This window comes from Eschscholzia californica, unplaced genomic scaffold (assembly GCF_041429995.1).
Source record: "Eschscholzia californica isolate CP2 unplaced genomic scaffold, dmEscCali1.0.p SCAF_4, whole genome shotgun sequence".
Lineage (NCBI taxonomy): Eukaryota > Viridiplantae > Streptophyta > Magnoliopsida > Ranunculales > Papaveraceae > Eschscholzia > Eschscholzia californica.
The window spans coordinates 57,668,367-57,690,461 of record NW_028238461.1 but is presented as its reverse complement, the minus strand read 5'-3'; the positions used below and the strand labels follow the sequence as shown (position 1 = coordinate 57,690,461).

At 39.5% G+C, this 22,095-nt stretch overlaps 1 long non-coding RNA gene across 9 annotated transcripts; it reads left to right on the top strand.

Moving 5' to 3' along the window:
- The first annotated feature begins 15,513 nt into the window (after nucleotides 1-15,513).
- On the top strand, nucleotides 15,514-20,799 carry LOC147546818 (uncharacterized). 9 transcript variants are annotated; one of them, XR_015224156.1, is made up of 11 exons: nucleotides 15,514-15,930; nucleotides 16,088-16,183; nucleotides 16,834-16,913; nucleotides 16,995-17,065; nucleotides 17,388-17,442; nucleotides 17,650-17,791; nucleotides 17,934-17,999; nucleotides 18,269-18,347; nucleotides 19,322-19,400; nucleotides 19,476-19,614; nucleotides 20,311-20,627. It is a non-coding gene; the product is annotated as an uncharacterized LOC147546818 (long non-coding RNA). The 9 variants fall into 9 exon arrangements; XR_015224155.1 differs by having other exon boundaries at nucleotides 15,515-15,930; nucleotides 17,650-17,755; XR_015224154.1 differs by lacking the exon at nucleotides 17,650-17,791 and having other exon boundaries at nucleotides 15,516-15,930; nucleotides 16,094-16,183.
- Nucleotides 20,800-22,095: the final 1,296 nt, after the last annotated feature.

Sequence of the window (22,095 nt, the reverse complement as noted above, 5' to 3'; positions counted from 1 at the left end):
TGGATTCTCCCTCGTGCACGCCTGAGTTCATTCCCTAATCTCCAAAGGATGTCGTGTAATCTCTCCGATAAGAAGGATGCAGAGGCTTTGGAACCAGTCTCCACTATATAACGTGAAAACCCTAGATCTTGTGCTAAATCTAACCCAACTCCACCACCGTTAACTCACTGTGAATAGCCGATTTGGCTAGAAGCTTCTTACATTAGTTCCTAGATTTTCTCCTTCACTGTTTTTGGTATTGTTGTTGCCGATGCGTGTGTCTCTACGTAGGCACCGTCAACATTCAATTTGATGGTACCATGTGTAGTGGCCAAAAATCGTCTTAGGCCCACTTTGGCTAAACGCCGCCTGGGCCCAGTATTCTTTGCACTTGGGACCAACTTGCCTACTAGTTGGACACTCTCCAACGTGTTACTCGACCCACTAGAGGTCCAACTGGCTCTGAGCCCTTGCGAACGTCCATCTAGACGAACAATAACCCATCAAAGGTTACAATGCTCCAAGCACCCCTTGGTCGCCCTCAACCGAGCCTGCCGGATACCGAGTCAACCTCAACTCCAGAGACCTCGCCACGTACCCATTTGACGAAGTCCCTCTAGAACCCCACGTCCCCTTAAGTACCGTTAGGCGATCTCAGACTACGAAGTGCCTAAAGTTGAGGCGGCGTAATCGTACGATCGAGTTACTCCAAGTGACAGATCGACTGCCAAGAACGAGTCTCCCTTAGGGTTTGAGGTCACCCTCGACCCCAATTATCTCGGATCTAACAGACTCCACGAGTCCATCAGTCGCCTATAAATAGAAGGAGACTCAGACTCCAAAGACATCGAATACCAGCTAGAAAACGACTGAACACTCTTCTCTCTCTCATCTTTAGTATCTTCATTGCTCTAGACGACGATAATCGACCTTCGAATTCCAGAAGACTTGAAGGATAATCTTCTAGGGGATCACTCTAGACGGCGATATTACATCTTCAAGCTCCATCACTCTCGAAGTCCTTCTCAAGTCCCTGTTACATCCCACTTCTTCCTTATCCAGAATCTCCGATCGAGACGACCTCTCGACCTGCTCCAGGAGATCAATCCGACCAACTATCCCGTAGAGTCGAAGCTCCGGCCACTCTACGAGTCTAGCCACCCTCCGACGATACAACACGGTGACACCCTCGGCATTCAATCGTTTAAATACTTATTTTTATAGTTTGCTGACTTGACCGTCGGAGTGCCCTTGGCAAGACACCATCCCGGTGTCCCCAAGACTTCACGGTTTTACTTGTTTTTGTCTGTCTACAGGTCCAACCGGAACTTCGTCCATCTCGAGGTCTAAAGCCCAAGTTGTCGGTGGCCCACCAATCGACGATCTACTAATTGTGTGATTTTCTACCGTCCACAGTTTGGCGCCCACCGTGGGGCCCCTTCAACTAACATCTCAAACGACCTCATCAATGGAAGAAGGAATGGTAGCCTCACCAAACGATGTCTCGACCCAGATCGCCGAACTCACTGCTCAGATGAAAGAAAATGCCCAAAAATTTAAGGCCTTGGAGGAGGAGAATGCTCTGGTTCGAGCAAAAAATCAACTACTTCAAGAAAAAGTTACTGAACTCGCCATGGTGTATCCAACAGGACCTAGGTTTCGAACTCCAGTCAACCCGATGCAATCCTTGGTGACCCCTGAAGCAGGAAACTCCTCTAGCCAACCAACCGTCCAGTCTGGCACCATTGGCGTCTCGATTTCGAATCCAGTGACTAATACTACGACTCCGACAACGACGTTATTACCATCTTTCCAAAGCTCAGCTCAAACCAATCAACAATCGCAGTCGATGACTGCCCCTCTTTTCTCATCCTCCCTTACTCCTCCTACTTTACTACCTACTAGTGTACCCTTTAGTCTGTTGACTGATGGTCTAAACTCTGGCTTTGCAGGAACCCCCTTGGAGCAGGCGATGGCTAAAAAATTGGCGGATATGGAGGCTCTGATCACTCGCATTCCAAGAGTCTTAACCCCCCCTTAGAAAGAGTCTACCACAGAGTTATGCAAACTCCCCTTTCGTCGACGCTATCGCCTTAGTGGAGATTCCGAAGAAGTTTTCATTCCCAAGTATGAGAATGTATGATGGCACCTCAGATCTAGACGACCATATTGCATCCTACAAGCAAAGGATGTTCACTGCAGCCATACCCAGGGACCTTAGAGAGGCTTGCATGTGCAAAAGCTTCGGGTCGAGCCTCATTGGTCCAGCTCTCCAGTGGTACACCAACTTGCCGAACAACTCCATCGCCTCATTTGCCCAGTTGACAGACACGTTCGTTGAACAGTTCGCGAGTAGTAAGAAGTTAGAGAAGCTCTCTGGAGACCTTTACCGACTTAGCCAGAGGCGAGGTGAACCACTTAGAGATTATGTAGGGAGGTTCAACAGAGAGAAAGTCTCGATCCCCTATTGCAACCAAGAGGCGGTAGTGGATGCATTTCGAAAAGGGTTACTTCCAGACAGTGAACTCTACAAAGAACTCACCAAGTTCAACTGCACCACCATGGAGGATGTCCTAGCTCGAGTTTGGGTAGCAATCCGTTGGGAAGAAGACAAGTACCATCAAAATAGACACTACCCTAGCGACGAGCGGTCTCGAGAACGTCGTTTGAGACGAACAGATCGTAGGTCAGATGGCGGACACTTAGAGCCCTACACTACCTCAAGGCGACCTCAAGCACGAGACGACAGAAAACCACTTGATCCACCAGGTCTAACTGCCGAACAGACCAGTTCGCATCAGAGTTCCAGACTACAACATGAACATCGAACCATCTGAGTAGTAGGGCAAGGTGGACAAACTGCAAGTCAAAGATGGACTCAACATTAATAAGAGTTGGAATGCAGCACATCTAAAGTTGTACCATTTCTAAACTCTAAACTGTTTTTATTACATTTCATCTGGAATAAACTTACTGACTTAAGCATCGGAGAGTCGGTGGCTACGCCACCGACCAACCCTCTAGCTCGATTTTTTGCAGGTTAGAGCATCTTACCCAGACAACAAACGTCTCGCCAGAGGTGTATCTCTAACCTTCTAAATTCTACCTCAAAAGTTTACACTGTCTTAAAAACTCTACTGAGTAACTTTTGTATTGGAGGGTCGATGGTTCCACCATCAACCTCCCCTCTTACCCAATCGCAGAGCGACTAAACACGACCGGGGGACAAACATGGCTGGAAAACAACACCTCCATCATCCACCAACTTTAGTCGACTTTAGAGACAACAGTCTGCAAAAGTTGATTCAACTTCTAGGCTAAAGGGCACGAAACATTCTACACCTACAATCTGGGGCAAAAAACATCAAATAGCCCCTTGGGAGCACGACCTAGCTGGAACCAGACCTGAATCTTGCGCTATCCAAGACTCCACACAAGGTTAATCGATATTCATCTCGACTCCCATACTGATAACAGGAAGTATTGAATGTCTTCACCCATTATTTCTATCATTCTTTGTTGATAGAAAATCACTAATTTGTGCGCCGGAGGGCTGGTGGTGTTGCCGTCGACCTTCGCTTTTGTGTGTGCAGCTCGGTCAAAGCTCGTGGACAAACAGGAGAAACACAACCTTCACCCATCCACCGAAGCTAGCCAGCAAATAATCAACCTAAGTCCAGAAAATAATGTTCTGCACTTAGGCTGGGGGGAAAATGGTGCCTAAAATGCGAGCTCGAATTCCCTCAAAGCTAAATGGAGACTAGAGCTATCAACCTTAAAACTTCAGACGAAGAACATAAGACTTCAACGAAAAACAAAAAATTTCTAGAAGCTTACTGTCGCTTCGACGAAGCAGCAAGGTTCACGCTCGAGCTCCAACTGGCCTAACAGGGGACAAATAATACCATGAAATGCAAGCTTAAACTTCCAACATAGCCACACAGAAGACTAGAGCTATCGACCTCATACTTCAGATGAAGAATATAAGACTTCGACGAAAAAACAAAAATTCTAAGAAGCTTACTGTCGCTTCAAACGAAGCAACGAGGTTCACGCTCGAACTTCAACCGGCTTTAAAGGGAGCACTACAATACTACATACCTTTTTGTACCCCCCACATGATCCACACAAGGCGCCATTAATCTCCCTTCCTCTAATTCTCTTTCTACATATTGTAGCGGGTCGAGACGTCTCCGAGACTCCACCCGGCCTAAGGAAGGTTCGAGATAGATACATCTTGGGGAATATAAATACCTCGGGTGTTACCGAAAGAGAATGAAAGCTCGAGACCTCAAAGTCATCAAAATAACACAACGGCTTCGAGATCTCACTCTCTTCTTGAAAGAATTCACCCTCGAGCTCTACATAGCAGAATGACGCCTTAAGGCTCTCGACTCTGACTCCAACTACAAAGTCTCAAAAGTCTACAATTCTAGATGAACGCATTCGAAAATGCTAGCCCTTGGGCCAACTCAGTAGATGACAGAACAACCTCGAAGGTCAAGCTCGAGAAGAGCTTCCTCAAAATTCTCGCCACTAAGCTCGAGATAACAAACCTCAAGTCTGAATTACTTTGTAATACTTCTTACTCAACTCATTCTTGCTTGTTTGCAATATTCCTTATAATAATTTTTTTATTGTGTAACTTAACTCATAAAATTCATTGAAGAGATCATCGCCCTTGCAAATATCCTGATGTTCAATACTACAGTTCTACTGATAAAAACCAAGTAAAGGAAAGTTAGAACAACAACAAGACATCGCATAAAAGCCCCATGGGCGTCTAAAGTCGCATACGCATCAAAGACGTTCAATACATGTCTAGAAGATGAAACAACATGGGCCATTTTCCACACTCTCTAGAGTGTTCACTCTCCTGCTACATCTCATTATGTACGAAGTCCTTTCTCATTCTCCATCGTCTTGTCTCGAACACACGATCTAGCAGGGTTCTCCATCTCAACGAGGTCTAACTCACATGTGTTATGCTCTGCCTTGAACCCTTCATAAGCGACCTTCAACTCGTCGAGTAGCTCGCCATCGACTGAATGATTTACTCATAATAGTCAGAGGGGACCTTCTTAGCATGGAATTTTTTAGATACAATCCACACCAAACAAAGAGGTATGTCGATCACCCGGCTAAATATGTTTAATAGGTATTTGCGAAGTCTAAAGCTTGATAAGTATTTCCATATTACTCAAATAGGTCAAGCCGACACTAAGTCCATCTAGAGTATGTTTTATCTTTTTAGGGAAACTAAAATCCCGCTAACATAAAGCGTGTGGTCGGCTCGAGTCCAACATATAGTTGAACATCTAAAGCTACCAAAACTCTCCCATTTGACTGAGTCCATCATTAAACCATCTGGACTGCTCTAGGCAACTCCAAGGCCAAAATTTCATGAACTTCAAAACACATTGATTTTTATAAATATATTACCCACAAATATATATATATATATACACACATATGTATGTTTATATATATGTACACCTTTATATGTATACAATACATAATAAAAAAAAAATTAAACAGAAACAATGTCCCGACCCCTCCTCTAAACTGCTCTTAGGCGGTCTGGAGGAACTCATCCCCAAACCTGCCTAAGGCAGTTTGGAGGAATTGCCTCCAAACCGCCCATATGGCAGTTTGGAGGGAATTGCCCCCAAACTGCTAATGGGCAGTTTGGAGAAATTCTCTCCAAACCGCTCTTAAGCAGTTTGGAGGGAATTTCCCTCCAAACTGTCGATGGGTAGTTTACATAAAAAAAAAAAAAAAAATCTATTGTCAACCTCTAAACTGCCATGAAGCAGTCTAGAGGAGTCCCCCAGGCTACCCACGGTAGTTTGGAGAGAAACCCTCCAGACTGCCGAAAGACAGTCTGGAGGAATCCCTCCAAACTACCGTCAGGTAGTTTGGGGGAAATCCTCCCCCAAACTACCTTAAGTAGTTTGGAGGAAACCTCCACCACCCACTAACCGTGGGCAATTTTGGAGGTTCCCCCAAACTACCTTTCGGTAGTTTGGGCAAGATCCGTCCGACTAATTTCGCGTATTTTTTTTAATGGATCTGTGAATGTTGGCGTATTTTTAATTTCTATAAGATCAAAGACCAATTTCGACACCAAGTCGTATTTCACTCAAAGTGGTCAGACAATCAATATGTTCGACGAGGGAACATATTTGGGACACGTCATACAATTTTCAAGAATACCGGAACTTCCCCGATCGAACGCTAAACACCGACACCTCCTCGGAAATACGAAATCTACTCTCTAAGCGAGCAAATCACTAACTTAGAGAGTGAGGGACAAACTGTAGTGGCCAAAAATCGTCTTAGGCCCACTTTGGCTAAACGCCGCCTGGGCCCAGTATTCTTTGCACTTGGGACCAACTTGCCTACTAGTTGGACACTCTCCAACGTGTTACTCGACCCACTAGAGGTCCAACTGGCTCTGAGCTCTTGCGAACGCCCATCTAGACGAACAATAACCCATCAAAGGTTACAATGCTCCAAGCACCCCTTGGTCGCCCTCAACCGAGCCTGCCGGATACCGAGTCAACCTCAACTCCAGAGACCTCGCCACGTACCCATTTGACGAAGTCCCTCTAGAACCCCACGTCGCCTTAAGTACCGTTAGGCGATCTCAGACTACGAAGTGCCTAAAGTTGAGGTGGCGTAATCGTACGATCGAGTTACTCCAAGTGACAGATCGACTGCCAAGAACGAGTCTCCCTTAGGGTTTGAGGTCACCCTCGACCCCAATTATCTCGGATCTAACAGACTCCACGAGTCCATCAGTCGCCTATAAATAGAAGGAGACTCAGACTCCAAAGACATCGAATACCAGCTAGAAAACGACTGAACACTCTTCTCTCTCTCATCTTTAGTATCTTCATTGCTCTAGACGACGATAATCGACCTTCGAATTCCAGAAAACTTGAAGGATAATCTTCTAGGGGATCACTCTAGACGGCGATATTACATCTTCAAGCTCCATCACTCTCGAAGTCCTTCTCAAGTCCCTGTTACATCCCACTTCTTCCTTATCCAGAATCTCCGATCGAGACGACCTCTCGACCTGCTCCAGGAGATCAATCCGATCAACTATCCCGTAGAGTCGAAGCTCCGGCCACTCTACGAGTCTAGCCACCCTCCGACGATACAACACGGTGACACCCTCGGCATTCAATCGTTTAAATACTTATTTTTATAGTTTGCTGACTTGACCGTCGGAGTGCCCTTGGCAAGACACCATCCCGGTGTCCCCAAGACTTCACGGTTTTACTTGTTTTTGTCTGTCTACAGGTCCAACCGGAACTTCGTCCACCTCGAGGTCTAAAGCCCAAGTTGTCGGTGGCCCACCAATCGACGATCTACTAATTGTGTGATTTTCTACCGTCCACACCATGTTGAGGAGGGATCCATTCATAGATCTGCAAAATATTATGATTAGTAGTTCAAGAGGGTTGAGGAGATGAATATTTGTATTCTCTCTGAGTATTGAGGAAGATTTGTTAAAGAGTCCATGATTGATGAATAAGGAGTAGTTAGAAAACAGAGTAGGATAGAATTTAAATGATGGAAGGAGACTAAATCTCCATCATTAAGCCTCCTGAAAGAGGAAAAAAGAAAAAGAACGATGCAATGCTTGGTGGTAACCGTTCTAAACCGAACAAAATTGCCAAAAGAAACTGTCGGCACAGTGATTAAGGGTGGTGTCAGGAAGGGAAAAAAAATCGCTCCACCTCAGAGCAATTTATTCCCCCTTTCTCCGTGATTGCATTCCACGATCCACCTAAATATTTGGGGATCCACTAAAAGAAGAGAATTTTGATCCTTCCAAACTAAGCTAGTCCGCCCTCTCCTGCTGGTTGACTGCTTGACGGTATAAACAAAAAGGAGGGAATGGGCGTTGGGTCCAAAACTTGGCCGAAAATAAGGGTCCAGTCCAATCATATCCAAAAATGTAAAAGGGGTCCAATGCGTCAGATTGAAATGGGAAATTACCGTAAGACTCGTGTTTCTTTTCCAATTTACGGAAGCTGCCACCCAGAAAAATTACGAAATCGCCACTCTGAAAATTCCGGGATTTACCACTCCCCTTTTTTTACTTTCTCTCTCTACTCTTTTATTTTCTCTCTCTAATTCTCTTTCCAGATTTATTTCCTTTATTTAACCAATTCTTATTTCTCTTAAATTTTTAACCAATTTATAACTAATTTATAACTAATTTAGAATTTTTCTCTCTCCAATTCCTATTTCTCTCTCCAATCTCAACAAATATTTCTCTTTGAATTTCTCTCTTCAAAAATTCGAAATTGGTTCAAATTTCTCTTTATTTATTTTTTCTAGATTTATTTCTTATCTCTTTACTAGGCATTACCCGTGCCTCCGGCACAGACGCTTCCGTTGAACATTTTACTTGTTATAAAGTGGTGGACCTTCATAAAAATGAATGGCCTTTAATTTGCAACGATAATATTTCTGTAATCACAATTATTGTATCTCCTCTGACTAACACAAATCAAACAAAAGATTTAGGAGAAGATCCAAAGCGTCGTTAGATTGTCGGACTTTAAAATCTAAACCTATAGAGAGTAATAAAGATGCTTTGATTGCGGCTCAAGCTAATACAAATGCTTTAACCACCGCATTCTCCTGCAAAATTGAGAAGGAAACAAAATAGATTACTCGACAAAAGACGAACTCCATTAAACATATAGATTTTTCTTATAACAAACAATTAGATGTTAATAGCGCCTACAGGAGCTTCTGCATTTGGCAACGCTCCTTACAAAGATGCCATGGAAGGAAACTACATACATCGTATAATTATAGGTTTCAAATGGTTATGCAGTAATGAAGTTCAAATTGTATAAGAGACAAAAAGAACAATAAAATTATAGTAGAGATGTTTAATGCATAAACATAACAATACCAAACACAGGAAATGATCGGGCTAAATAAAGTTAACAGTGACAATAACGTAACCGATATGAGTTGTGCCATCGATTTTAGTATTTTACTTCCTTTTAAAAAAATGCACCTCTCCAACTTATGTTTCCCCTTTTCAATTGAAAATGCGTTAAAATGTGAAATGAGGTTGGCTGTAACAGCCAACCTATTATAAAATTAAGGGTTATTTCCCTAATGGCCCCCTACTTTGTGACCAGCTTCCCGCCTGGCCCCCTACTTTACGAGAAATACCCATATGGCCCCCTTCCGTTATAACACCGTTACTCTCTCTTCTCCATCTCATTTTCTCTCTCTGCCAAGTCACCTATCACGGCCACATCATCATCTTCTCCGGCAATAGTCGCCGACCGGCCAACTTTCCGGCCGGCGACCTTCAAATATTAAATTTTTTTTTTTTTTTATTTTCTCTCTCTAGATTTTTTTTTTCCTAACCCTCTCTCTCTTTAAAACTCCGGCGAAGGGGTTTCCCTTCGCCGGAGCTAGGTCTGTTCGTGAACAGATCTATCTGAAGGTCTGTTCAACGAACAGACCTAGCTCCGGCGAAGGGAAACCCCTTCGCCGGAGTTTTAGAGAGAGAGAGAGAGGGTGAGGAAAAAAAAAATCTAGAGAGAGAAAGAGGAGAGAGAAAATAAAAAAAAATATTTTTAATATTTGAAGGTCGCCGGCTGGAAAGTTGGCCGGCCGGCGACCAATGTCGGAGAAGATGATGATGTGGCCGTGATAGGTGACTTGGCAGAGAGAAAAAATGAGATGGAGGAGAGAGAGTAACGGTGTTATAACGGAAGGGGGCCATATGGGTATTTCTCGTAAAGTAGGGGCCAGGCGGGAAGCTGGTCACAAAGTAGGGGGCCATTAGGGAAATAACCCTAAAATTAACAGGTCATATACGCAAAATATGCAAAATCCAACTGTTAAGAATAAATGAATAATTACAATATAGTAGGCATTAGTAGCCAATGACTTACCGCTACAGTTGGGTATTGCGCGCATACCAGAACTGATGTAGAAACGCAGCGGAATTAAAGAAGACGAATAAACTTAACAAGAACTATAAAATAAAGATGAAATAACTCGAAAATATTAAACTTTATTAAACTTCAAAGGGGTTTTCTCTTCAATCTGAGGATAATGGACAAACTAGATATCCTTTTATAGGATTTTGGACTTTCCTAGATAGACTTGAATTATACTTTCCTAAATAATTAAAAGACTGCAACTTCCTAAATAGCTAGACTCAAATCTGGACCTTTCCAATTATTGGAAATACTAAAATAACATAATTTCCTAAACCTAGATTCTCTAAGAATCATACTAAAATTAGGACTTCCTAAAAACTACTCCTCATGGTCGGACGGCCTATGGCCCTGTTTGGCCATGGAAAAAGCCTCCACGCTGGGTGCCCCTGCATCAGCTCCCCTTTCCCCAGAAGGTTCGTCCCGGACCGATTCGATGAAGAAAATAATGTGATGCACCCACATACGATGAATTCTATCATGGCGATCCGTAATTCCCACTTTGCATGGAAGGGGCACGATAACCAAAAGACACCATTATGGATTATAGCACTAGCTTCAATCTCATATTGCAAGGAATTTCGAAAGATCGATCGTGAGAAAGAATCTCCCAACAAATTTCGACATCTCCCGTCATCTTATAGTTTGATGAAGAAGATTGCAAATACCATACTTTCCTCTATGAAAATTCTAACCTTAAAATTCTTCTTCCAATCCATCACGATTCCTGCCTCTCTTCTTTCAATAATATCTGAAATACTCGTAACGACGATTTGACCATCATACGAAGAGAGAAAGTGTAGAGAAAGAAAAACAAACGAATCACCAGGTTCCCAAATAAAAGTATGAAAATTTGCAGAACTTGCAACAATCTGAGTATTGTTATGAGTATCCTCTTGTAATATTGTGAAGTACGCAACAAGGCTTTCTATAATATCAAAGAGGGTGTCATCAGTGGAATCCTTACGAGAAGATCCAATAAAAATTGCAAACCATCGTAAAATTTCTCGAAGATGAATGATCATATTTCCTTTTATATGTTGCATGGCCTCACCATTAACAAAAGTACAATCAATTCAATGAGGAAACCCAGCAGAAACACTTTCATCGATGATCACTAACGTTGGTTCTTCGGATTTGAAGTTATCGTCGTCTTTTAACAGATGAGACGGGGTTGTTAGCATGGATCTTGGGGTGCCAACAGAAACAAAAGGAAGTGCATCGAAATCCTCACGCCTAGAATCTAAATTTTCTATCGAAGTGCCTCTAAAATCAACAAAAATAGTGGAAGGGGTAAGGGATAGGATGTGTTCACAAAGTTGAGAGTATGAGTAATGGTTTATGGTCGTTGGTCTATTGTATAGATGTGGAGAAAAAGAACGCACACTTATACGGTATGAAGTTGAGTAAAGAGGAGAACTCGGAGTGTGGGTAACGAGTAGGTTGACTGATAGGTTTTGAGAAGCTTCGGGGAAGGTCTGGTAGTTATTCCGGGTTTGGGTAGCCATAGGAAAGGTGAACGATGGGATTAGTGGTGTAACTAGGTGAATGGAACTGGTTGGCGATGGTTCAATTGACTTGTTATGGTGGTGTAGGGGCATGAATAATTCTGCCTGGTTATGGGTAACGGGCGGATGGTGTGTTGTTCGGTTTGGCATGGTTTGATATTCAATCCTGGTATGGTAAAGGGGGATGAATGGTGGTTCAACACTTAGGTGATGTGGAGGGACATTGTTTATGGATAAACTAGAATTGTTTGCTCTTGTTATTGTTGGGTGAACATGCACTTTATTAGGGTGGAGGAAAACGGTTCCTTGATTTTCCAGGGAAAGAAAAGTATTTGATGTAGTAGTGGTGGTTGTAGAATGTTGGGACGAAAATGGTGTATAACTAGTAGGCGGTTGTTGTTTAGACGGGGAAGAGTTAGAACGAATACCTTTGAGTTTGAGGTTGAAATCTCTGATTGTATCATTGATTTGATCAAATCGCTGATCAATGCGGTCAAATTTTTCGGTGTTCTCTCTCTTGTATTCGACAAACGCTTCTTCGAACATCGAAACCGAAGATAATCCTTCTCTAATGTTGTCCCATTCGGAAGCGAAAGTTGGAGTCTTCTCTTTAGTGGGCGTAGTGGAAACAGTAGTGTTTACCGATTTGAGAGCTCGTTCAATGGGTATTTTTATCGAATCATCCTTTTTCTTCTTATCATCAATGACTTTTTCTTCGGACAACGATGTGGATTGCTTCAAAAGTGTTGGTGTCGCGGAACGGTCAAGAGAAGATGGTTCTATCGGTATTGGTGGTTGTAGTGAATAATAAGTGTATGGAGGTGGTGGTGAGGGTGATGTTGGTGTATAATAGGAAGATGGGGGTGTTGGTGAATACGGTGGAAGACAAGAAAGAGATGGGGTTGATGTAGAGTAGTAATAAGATGGAGGTGATGGTGTAGAAAACACTGGTGGTGGTTGATATTGATAAGGCGAAGGTTGTGGTGTATAATTAGAGTACGGAGGTACCGTGGTGGTGGTGCGGTTGATGTCGGATAATAAAAAAATGGAGGTTGTGATGGGTTTTCTCTTAAGGTTTCTCCAGGATTCCAATGATAATCGTACGAGTTATTTGGAGAAAAACAAGATGTGCATAAGCATTGATTCGTTATCCCTTGATGAGTATAATCTAGTTGATTATGACTCTCTTGAGGAATAGAATATGACCGATTCTGAATTAACTGATTTGGAAAAAAAATTCCAGAATCATTCGCCCAAAACTCTGGTGGCTCTGAATACCACATGATGTAGAAACGCAGCGGAATTAAAGAAGACGAATAAACTTAACAAGAACGATAAAATAAAGATGAAATAACTCGAACGGCCTATGGCCCGGTTTGGCTATGGAAAAAGCCTCCACGATGGGTGCCCCTGCATCAAGAACCCATGCCATGGGATGCACCAGCATCCCAGCGTGGATTGTGTACACGTACTACAGGATAAGTTGCAGTGAATAGGTCCTGCATCATAAAGACGCTTTTTAATTTAAGGAGACGAAGTAAATACTGGATAGGGTCAAAATACAAAAAGAAAACAGGAGAAAAGTACAACCCCCGAAAGTGCTTCTCTTCCACTATGTTTTGCTTGTGTGGAGGTTGCTTGTGATGCAACTCCAACACTTGCTTGTTGTGTTGGTGTAGAAGTTGGTTGCTGCTCTAGTTAATGGTCATGGAGCAAGTGACTTCCATGACTGCAAGAAATGCAAACCACCCATATAAGTTCGAACTTTAAGTGATGTTTGTTTGTATTTCAAATCTGAAAATGATTAGTACTTATTGTAAATGAGTTAATGCATATTTTTTTTTCTCTTTAACAAAATCATATCTCAAAACAAGTGTTCTTTTCAAATCCATGAATATTTTATAGCCGGAAAGCCGGAAACTTGTGCATTTGAGACGGAGACTTGTTTTACCATCTAATTCAATTAGATAGATAAAAGAATATGAAAGGTCATGTTCAACATACAAAATAAACTCAGAATTTAGAAAACAAATACTGAGTCCATCATTTATAGAAACACCTACAAAATATTGCACGTTATAAGCTAGATTTATTACCTTGTTATTAGCAACCCCGCCTTTCAACAAAAAAAAAAAAGCAACCCCGCCAATGGATTGAAAGTTGTGGTGCAGGTTTGGCCATTGTCCTCCCTCATTTGCACTAACAGGCAAAGTAGGGGCGGGCTCGGTCGGGCTCGGACAACTTTTTCACGGGTTCGGGCGGATCGGGCTCAGAACTTCTCTGTCCGTTCGGATCTTGCGGGCACTTCGGGCCGGACTAATTTGGTAAAGATAGTGTCTGCGGCCCGATTCTGCCCGCGAGCCCGCTCGGGCTTTGGCGGACGCGGGCGGTCGGGTTGCGGGCCATAAGAATAAAAGAATTAATAAAAGGACTATAATAATATGGAATCATAACTCAAAAAAAAATTGGAAACATCTCTAACCTATTCGTCCGTTAATATCACTACCAAGTTGACTGGAATTATTTACATTAGAACAACTTTTTACCTTACAATCCTAAATCCATTCACAAATTTGAACATATAGCTACTGTTTTACAATGTGGAAAATTAGCAAAGCAAAAGATAATCAATTCATCTAAATGAAACCCTAGAATGCACATTTATTTCTATTAGAACAGATTCTAAAAAATGACACAACAAGATTATATCATTGAACTTTTCTGCAACAGAGTAGACTGTTTTACATCTCAGATTTACAAAAACAATACATCAAAGGGAAATTTCTAGATCTGCTTTTACATCTCAGATTTAATAAGAAATACATCAAAGATAAAGTTTTTATCCGTTTTTACATCTAGAATATGAAGAGAAGATGATGAAGGAGAGGGTATGAAGAGAAGACGAGGAGGTAGAGGGTGGTGGAGGCGTTAAAGGTTTATGGTTTTCACAGAGTAGAGAAGAGGAGAATGGAAATGGAGGAGGCGGTTAAGTCTGTGTGAAATAGTGAGGGTATTTATATGATTGAAGGGTTAGGGTTTATAATGGGCAAACCTTTACGGGTTTTGACGGGCGGGCAGGTCGCGGGTAGGTAACGGGCGGACGTAATGGGTCGGACTCGGGCAGAGGGTCCTGCCCGAGTCCCGCCCGAAAAAACGGGCCGGGTATGCCCGGCTCGGGTTCTATTCGGATTTCGGGTACTAACGGTCCGGGCGGATTGGGCCGGATCTCGGGTTCTCGGACCGTTTTCCCACCCCTAAGACAAAGTATGCTTCATGTAGGCAAAAAGAGTAACTTAATTTTTAGAGAGATGTGATCATGGTAAGAGATAGAACTTAGAAAGATATAATTTCGTATCAACTTTACCTTAAGATGGAAACCTTGCATCCACCATAACATGAAGAAAAGAAACCAACAAAGATTAATGTATTAAGTGGGAATCAACCATAAGAAAACTCTTTCATTTTTTGTTGAAATCTATATACCATTATTGAGCTTTCTAGGTACAATAAATCTTCATATATTTCTGCAAAAAAATGAAACCAAGAAAACCCATGAGAGATCTCAAAGAACAAATATGAAAAATTAAACTCAAACTGTTAATTAAAAAAAATCAAAGAAATTGAAAGATCCATAAGATGGAAAAAAAGAGAGAAATCATGTGGGTAGATGAAGAAACTTGAGATAAATTGGTGTTTTAAACTTAATGAGTAAGACTTAATAGGCAATAAAGTGTTTAGTGAGGGGAAGATGAAGGATGGAAAAGGTTAGAGATGAAAGTGTTTGAATTGGTTGCCAACTATTGATATCATTTATTTGGTCCAGTCATGTTCATTTATTTTGTCCCAGTCACACCCTTTCTATCTTGTTATATCTATATAACAAAACACAATGTTTTGTGCTGACTGGGACAAGCCGAAAGACAAATCCGGCCGTCTGTCGTGATTTTGACAAGTTTCTCACCTTTAAATCTATTACCCACCTTCATTTATTGACCTACTCAAACAAGAAAGTGAATAAACCCTCTAATCTGGTCCGTTATCTTCCATGGCGCGTTATCCCTGGCACGTTACAACTCTCCAGACGTTCCAACATTCATGAAGTAATTGATAACCTGATGTTACAAAACTGGATGAAGAAATTTATGGAATTCCTTATCTTCTTATCTTCTCCTTCACTCTTCTTCCATTTCTTCATCAATTTCTTTTGTTTGATTATTTAGGGTTTTGTTCCTTTCTTTTTAATAGTTTTCTTTTCAGGTTCAGGTGTTTTGATTAATCATGGCAGATGATTTTTATTTTCAATACTTATATATGGTGGATTTTCAATAATTATGCATGCTGGATGAGTTTTCTGGTGGATTTTCAATACTTATATATGCTGGATGAGTTTTTCGGTGGATTTTCAATACTTATATATGGTGAATGAGTTCTTCTAAAATGAAAGTATTGTAAGCACAATATACCTAATTTGATCCAAATGGTTTTATTTTCAGTACTTATATGTGGTGGATGGGTTCTTCATCAGTTTCTTTTCTTCATGAATTTCTTTTCAAATTCTTTGATTTAGGATTTTATTCCTTTTCTTTTTAATGGGTTTCTTTTCAGGTTCAGGTGTTTTGATGAATCATGGCAGAGAATTTCCAAATCGAAATGGTGTTTAGGGTTCGTGTTCATTGGTTCATTGTTACAGTGAGTGATCTTGTAAGTACCTAAACCAAATCGAAATGGTTTTATTTTCAATTACTTATATATGGTGGATGAGTTCTTCTAAAATGAAAGTCTTGTAAGTACAATGTACCTAATTTGATCTTGAATAGACGAAGATCCTTCGATGATAAGTATTGAAAATAAATTACATGTTATCAGCCTTTTGGTTTAGCGATTTAGGGATTTTTTCGATTTGGTTGGTAGTTCGACTTAGGTTTAGGGATCTAGGGTTTGTTTCTTTGTTTTTAATGGTTTTCTAAAAGAAATACATGAGTTAACCCATTGTTGGTATACCTAGATCCATCACTGTTACCTAAACCAACCAGAAGATGGTATACAAACTTCGCAGAATATCGACCAAAGGTAAGCTCAAGTTTGACCCATTGTTGAAATCGTTGGTCGTTGTTGTCATTCAAGCCCTAGAACTTATAGCTTCTCTGACCAGACTTAGTTCACACTTAATCTCTATAGTAGCCTTCTCTTACTATATTTTTTTCGTTTGAGACAAAACATTTTTCGTCTCAGACAAATTATGGATGAAGAAATTAATTATGTTACAAAACTTTCATTTCTTCATTTATTATTGTCATTTTACTACTCGTTTTAGATTATGATTTGTTTTTAATGGTTTCTTTGGTTGGTAGTTCGATTTGATGAATCGTGGCAGAAGAAATTCATCCCAAATCGAAATGGTGAATTATGGCAGAAGAATGTCAGCCTCTTGGTACTCCCACTCACTCTTCTTTCATTTCTTCATTTCTTAGGGTTTTTCATGGTTAATGGATAACATTAATTGTATTGCCAGTATAAATCTTCATGGTGGAATCTACCAACAAATCTTCATGGCTGAATAGGTGTATTTCGGTTCAACTCCAGGTACAATCTTCTTCTCTGTTAAAGATAATACTTTTGATTCATTGGTTTAAATTATTGATTTTACTGGTAAGTTGGTTTATATTATTGATTTTACAGGTATATTAGTTTGAAATATTTTTTTTCTCTCATATTGGACTTGGAATTCAATATCAGAGTTCTGATTGAAATAGATTTATGATCTTGAATTTTGTAACGTAATATTTACAGGAACTGTGGTTTTTCATCTTTGTTGTCTCTTTTCTGATATTACTTCGATTTCATTTTCTCTCTCCATCTCTCTTTCTTTCTTTAGATTATGGTTTTATTGTTTCAATCTTTACAGGTCTATAATGTTTTCCCCGTTTAAGAGTAGATTCATTGGATGTTCCTGGAATATGGTAAGCATTTTTCATCTCTCTAATTATCATTTATCTTCAAGTGTTTTACTGTTTCATTCTTTACAGGTATACACACTCTCTCTTTCTGTCTAAATTTTTTAAGTTTTTATATATTCTGATTCATCGAGGATAACTTTGATACTGCTCACTGATAACTCTAATATGATTTAGATTTTTCTTCTTTGTTCTCTTTTTAATTGTGCTTAGATAAATTGAGACCTACAATGCTTACCATTGACACACAGTAAGTGTTCGACAAATTTCCTAAATGAACTCATTGCAATATCCTGTTCCTTCAATTTGGTGGCTTAAGGTGAATATTAGAAGCGGAAGCTTACGATAAATTGAGGTGTATTTTAGCTATTTTCCTAAAACTGTAGCTTCTAATTTCTTCTCTACCTTGGTAGTAATAAATTTCATACAAAAATTCTGCTATATCTTTCATTAGTTGTGAAATCTCTTTGTTTTACGTTAAATCTTTTTCGTTTCAGTCTCTTGCTGGTTGTTCATCTACATTTAAATCCAACTCTATTTCTGGCTCTCCTTCGAAATTTACAGTTAAGTTTCTTATAGTTTCCTAGCATATATATGCTACTGCTTTTTATATATAAAGATACCGTTCTATGTAGATTTGTCAACTTTTTTATTTTATACATGTGATTCTTAAGAAATTTTGCGCTCGTTAGGTTTCTTCTCCTGAACCATTTTGGTTTCTATCTTTCTTGTGCTTAGATACAACGAATTTAATTCGTTGTTGTTTTTGTTATTAAGTTGTATTTTGATGGAGTGATTTCAGTGTTATATCTCATTTTTTTTTTAACTTCAGGCTAGTTTGGTGTTTTCTTATGAGCTGAGCTCTGAATTCAAATCTTCTTGACGGATCACCCATTTCTGTAGCCCTAGAGGTAAGCCCAATCTGCTCATATAATCAGGTGCCATTACTGTATTGCATACCATCTGTTTGAGTTTTTATGCATGTAAAAAGATAATGTTGATACCCATAATTCAGGGATCCGAGATTCAAATATAGTGGTAGACGTCAATTTTTTGAATCATGATAGATCATCTGACTTGTGTTGGAGGTTACGATTTCTACTACTTTTATTTAAATAGGGAATTATTGGGTTTGTGTTCAAATGTTCAATTCAATTAGTTGAATCCTGATAGATTATCTGATTTGTGTGGGATTATAATTTCTACTACTTCTATTCAAATAGGAGAATTATTGGGTTCGGATTCCGTACATTTTTTTAACGATATGTATTAAACTTCAGTTGGGCTAGCACAACACATATTTTATGGAATGCAGGTTTTATTCAATATGAGATGCTTTATGGTTGTACATCTTTACGGAGAAAGACGTACTAAAATCAAGCTTCTGGTTTTAGATTTGGTTTTGTGTTCTGCCTATCTTCTTATAAAATAATAGCATAAGATACAAGTAAATTAGTCTCACTGATTCTTCTATTATGCTCACCTATGTTTTAGTTTCATTTTGTTTTTCTTTCTAGGCTTAGTTGTTAGTTGCAAACAACGTCCTTTTCAGGAAAAACAATGAATTGAATTTTTGTAACTTTTGTGCTACATGAATCACTTTTGAGGAATCATCTTTTTCCAAAAAGTGGAAAATTTTAGTATTTAAGAATTGTAAGCTTGTTTGCGTCAAGCTGGATATTTTGGTTATAAGTATCGAAAACTAACTCTTTGATAGTTATTTTGTTAATATTTCTTCCTACTACTTTAGAGTTTGATCTGAATGAATATTTCTGGTATGTAAAGACTGGATTATCATAGATAAGACATAACTTAAGATCTGAATTAATATATTGCTGGTTTCTCATTTCTTTAACCATGAATGAAACATTTGAACATTGCTCAGGTCATCTGATTCCTTCTCATTAGGCTGGCCAATGAGAGATGATGGTGATTTCTTCAAATCAACGCGAAACATGACGCAGGTAAACTTTTTATAATATATACACACAATAACCGTAATCATATTCTTATAGTATAAAATCCGCTTACCACTGTAGAACTGTTACGTATGGGAAACAAGCAGCTAATAGAAAATCTGAAAGCACTGGAAAATCTTATTTCGTTGAGACCAGAACATTTTGGCACATTTTCCGAAGTTTTGATCGTATGTGGACCTTTTATATACTAGCGTTGCAGGTATTTTTTTTTCTGTTGACTTGTATTATGTTACACAGAGGTCACGATAGAGATAAGAAAACATGGTTTACAAAAAGCTGTGTAACATGGACGCCAATATATAGATCGGTATTTGACATGGAAATTCACATCTCGTACAAGGTGTCAGACACTGCGAGTGGAAAAGGCCAAAAATGGGAAGATCACACACATATTCTTTTTTGTCGTGATTATTAATCCTCTCTTTTATTTGCACTCTGTACTTTTGGATCGCCCACATTGTATGAGAAAGACGTTAACTTAGTGGTATTTTATGGTCTCGACACAATTATAAAGCGGCTACGTACAAAATCTAGCATTATTTCTAACGTCCTCACTTATCTGTTATTGTCAATTTTACAATTTTCAGTTAAAAAAGAGTTCGACTCTTCGCGATGTTCATTTCATGATGTCGTTCCAAAATTTTGATGGTTTTGATATAATGACATCAAAACCATCAAAATTACCTGTTTTATAGGTTAAGTCATCTACTTTCTGTTAGATAGTGTTTGACGATATTTGCACTCTGTACTTTTGGGTCGCCCACATTGTATGAGAAAGACGTTAACTTAGTGGTATTTTATGGTCGCGACACAATTATAAAGCGGCTACTTACAAAATCTAGCATTATTTCTAACGTCCTCACTTATCTGTTATTGTCAATTTTACAATTTTCAGTTAAAGAGAGTTCGACTCTTCGCAATGTTCATTTCATGATGTCGTGCCGAAGAGATAATGGGCATTTCTACAACAAGAATTGGAGGACTTTGTTCCAAGAGATGATGGGCATTTCATTCGTATAACTTGATTTGATTTTAAAATCCTGTCAATTTTTTTTTGTATGGTGTATACAGTTTTGCAGTACTTTGAGAATCTGAGATTCCATGTTACTAAGTTTGAGGTGTTGTAGACCTAAGTAACAGTACTTTTGCATGGTCTTGCATGTATGCCCTCTAATTTGAATGTTCTATTCCTATGATTAGGAGGGATTCATATATAAATTGGTTGCTGGTATAAAGACATGATTGATCAAAGGATGGTTGGTCTAAAATAAGTTTTCTTTCCAGATGCCCTTGGTTTGTGAAGGGGAAGATTCACAATATGGTGTAATTTCTAAAGTGAGTCGAATTGAGTGGGATGAGAAGAGAGGAAATGACGGAGGAAAAGGATGACTCTGTAAATTCGATTACGATGTTCATATATAGTTTCAAGCTCATCAAAGTCTGTTTTTTCCAATTTATTTGGAAGAGACACAATTTTGTTCAACACCTATTTTCGTAATCGAACTATGAGCCAATTTTATTAACCTATCCCATGTCATCTTTCGAAGAATTGGAGGACTTTGTTCTAAGAGAATGATGAGGTAATTTTTTCTAATCCAGTCCTTCACATCTCCCATTGTATGATATGCTAAACTCATATGTCATCTAACCATATAGTTTCATGTGAAGCGTTAGTTACTCTATGTTTTCATTTGATTGTATGTTGTAATTTGGTCTTCAAACAAAACTTATTTCCTTCCCTCATAGATAATTTAATGTGTTATGATGATTTGATTTTTATAATCGTACAAGGTTGTGATATGATAAAAAAAACCTTCCCGTGCCCTATGGGCACGGGCTATACCTAGTCTATATAACAAAACACAATGTTTTGTGCTGACTGGGACAAGTCAAAAGATAAATCCGGTCGTTCGTTCCGTTTTCTCTCCAATTGTGGTCGTTAGATCCATTACCTACTCAAAAAAATGTTAATTCGTTCACCTTCTCATTCAAATAACTTTGTGAGTGCATGCAAACCCACAAATAAATCTGGTCGTCCCTTTAGATCGTATGGATGAGTTTTACCCTCATTAAGTCTCTCATTAAACGACAGTTTCTTTGGCAATGAATGTGTGACAACGCTTGCCTCATTCAATACTGGCGGTTTCATGCAGAATTAGAGACCAACATTTAGTATGGTGACCCAAGTAGGTTTAGTACTACACATTATTATCATCATCAAGACCATTATCAATACATTATTGTGGTCAAAACAATTAGTATGGGGGTTTCATGCATAAATATGGACCACCAATTGGTATTAATATTGATTTTGGAACTTACTCGGTGTTGGAGTTTGGCAATTGGTATTGGTAGTGATCTTGGAACAATTAGCAATTCCTATTCATATTGATCTTGGAATAATTGAACCATATCTACACTGTCTTTGGTAAGTTCATCAACTTGTTCTTCCATGTCTCTTAAACGAAAGTTCTGCCCTCGGTAGTGTCTTTTCTAAGTCAGATCTTGAGTCGAGGTTGTTCTGATTGTTATGAATTGCTGATTAATTTAGGGTATTCAGGTCTCTCAAATTTGATGTTTGTTTTATGCTAAACTCCGTTATTTGCAGATGGCAAACGATCAATTGGGAGAAGATTCAGTGATCCTTATGTCCAAACTGACAGTTTTTTTTTCGGTTAGT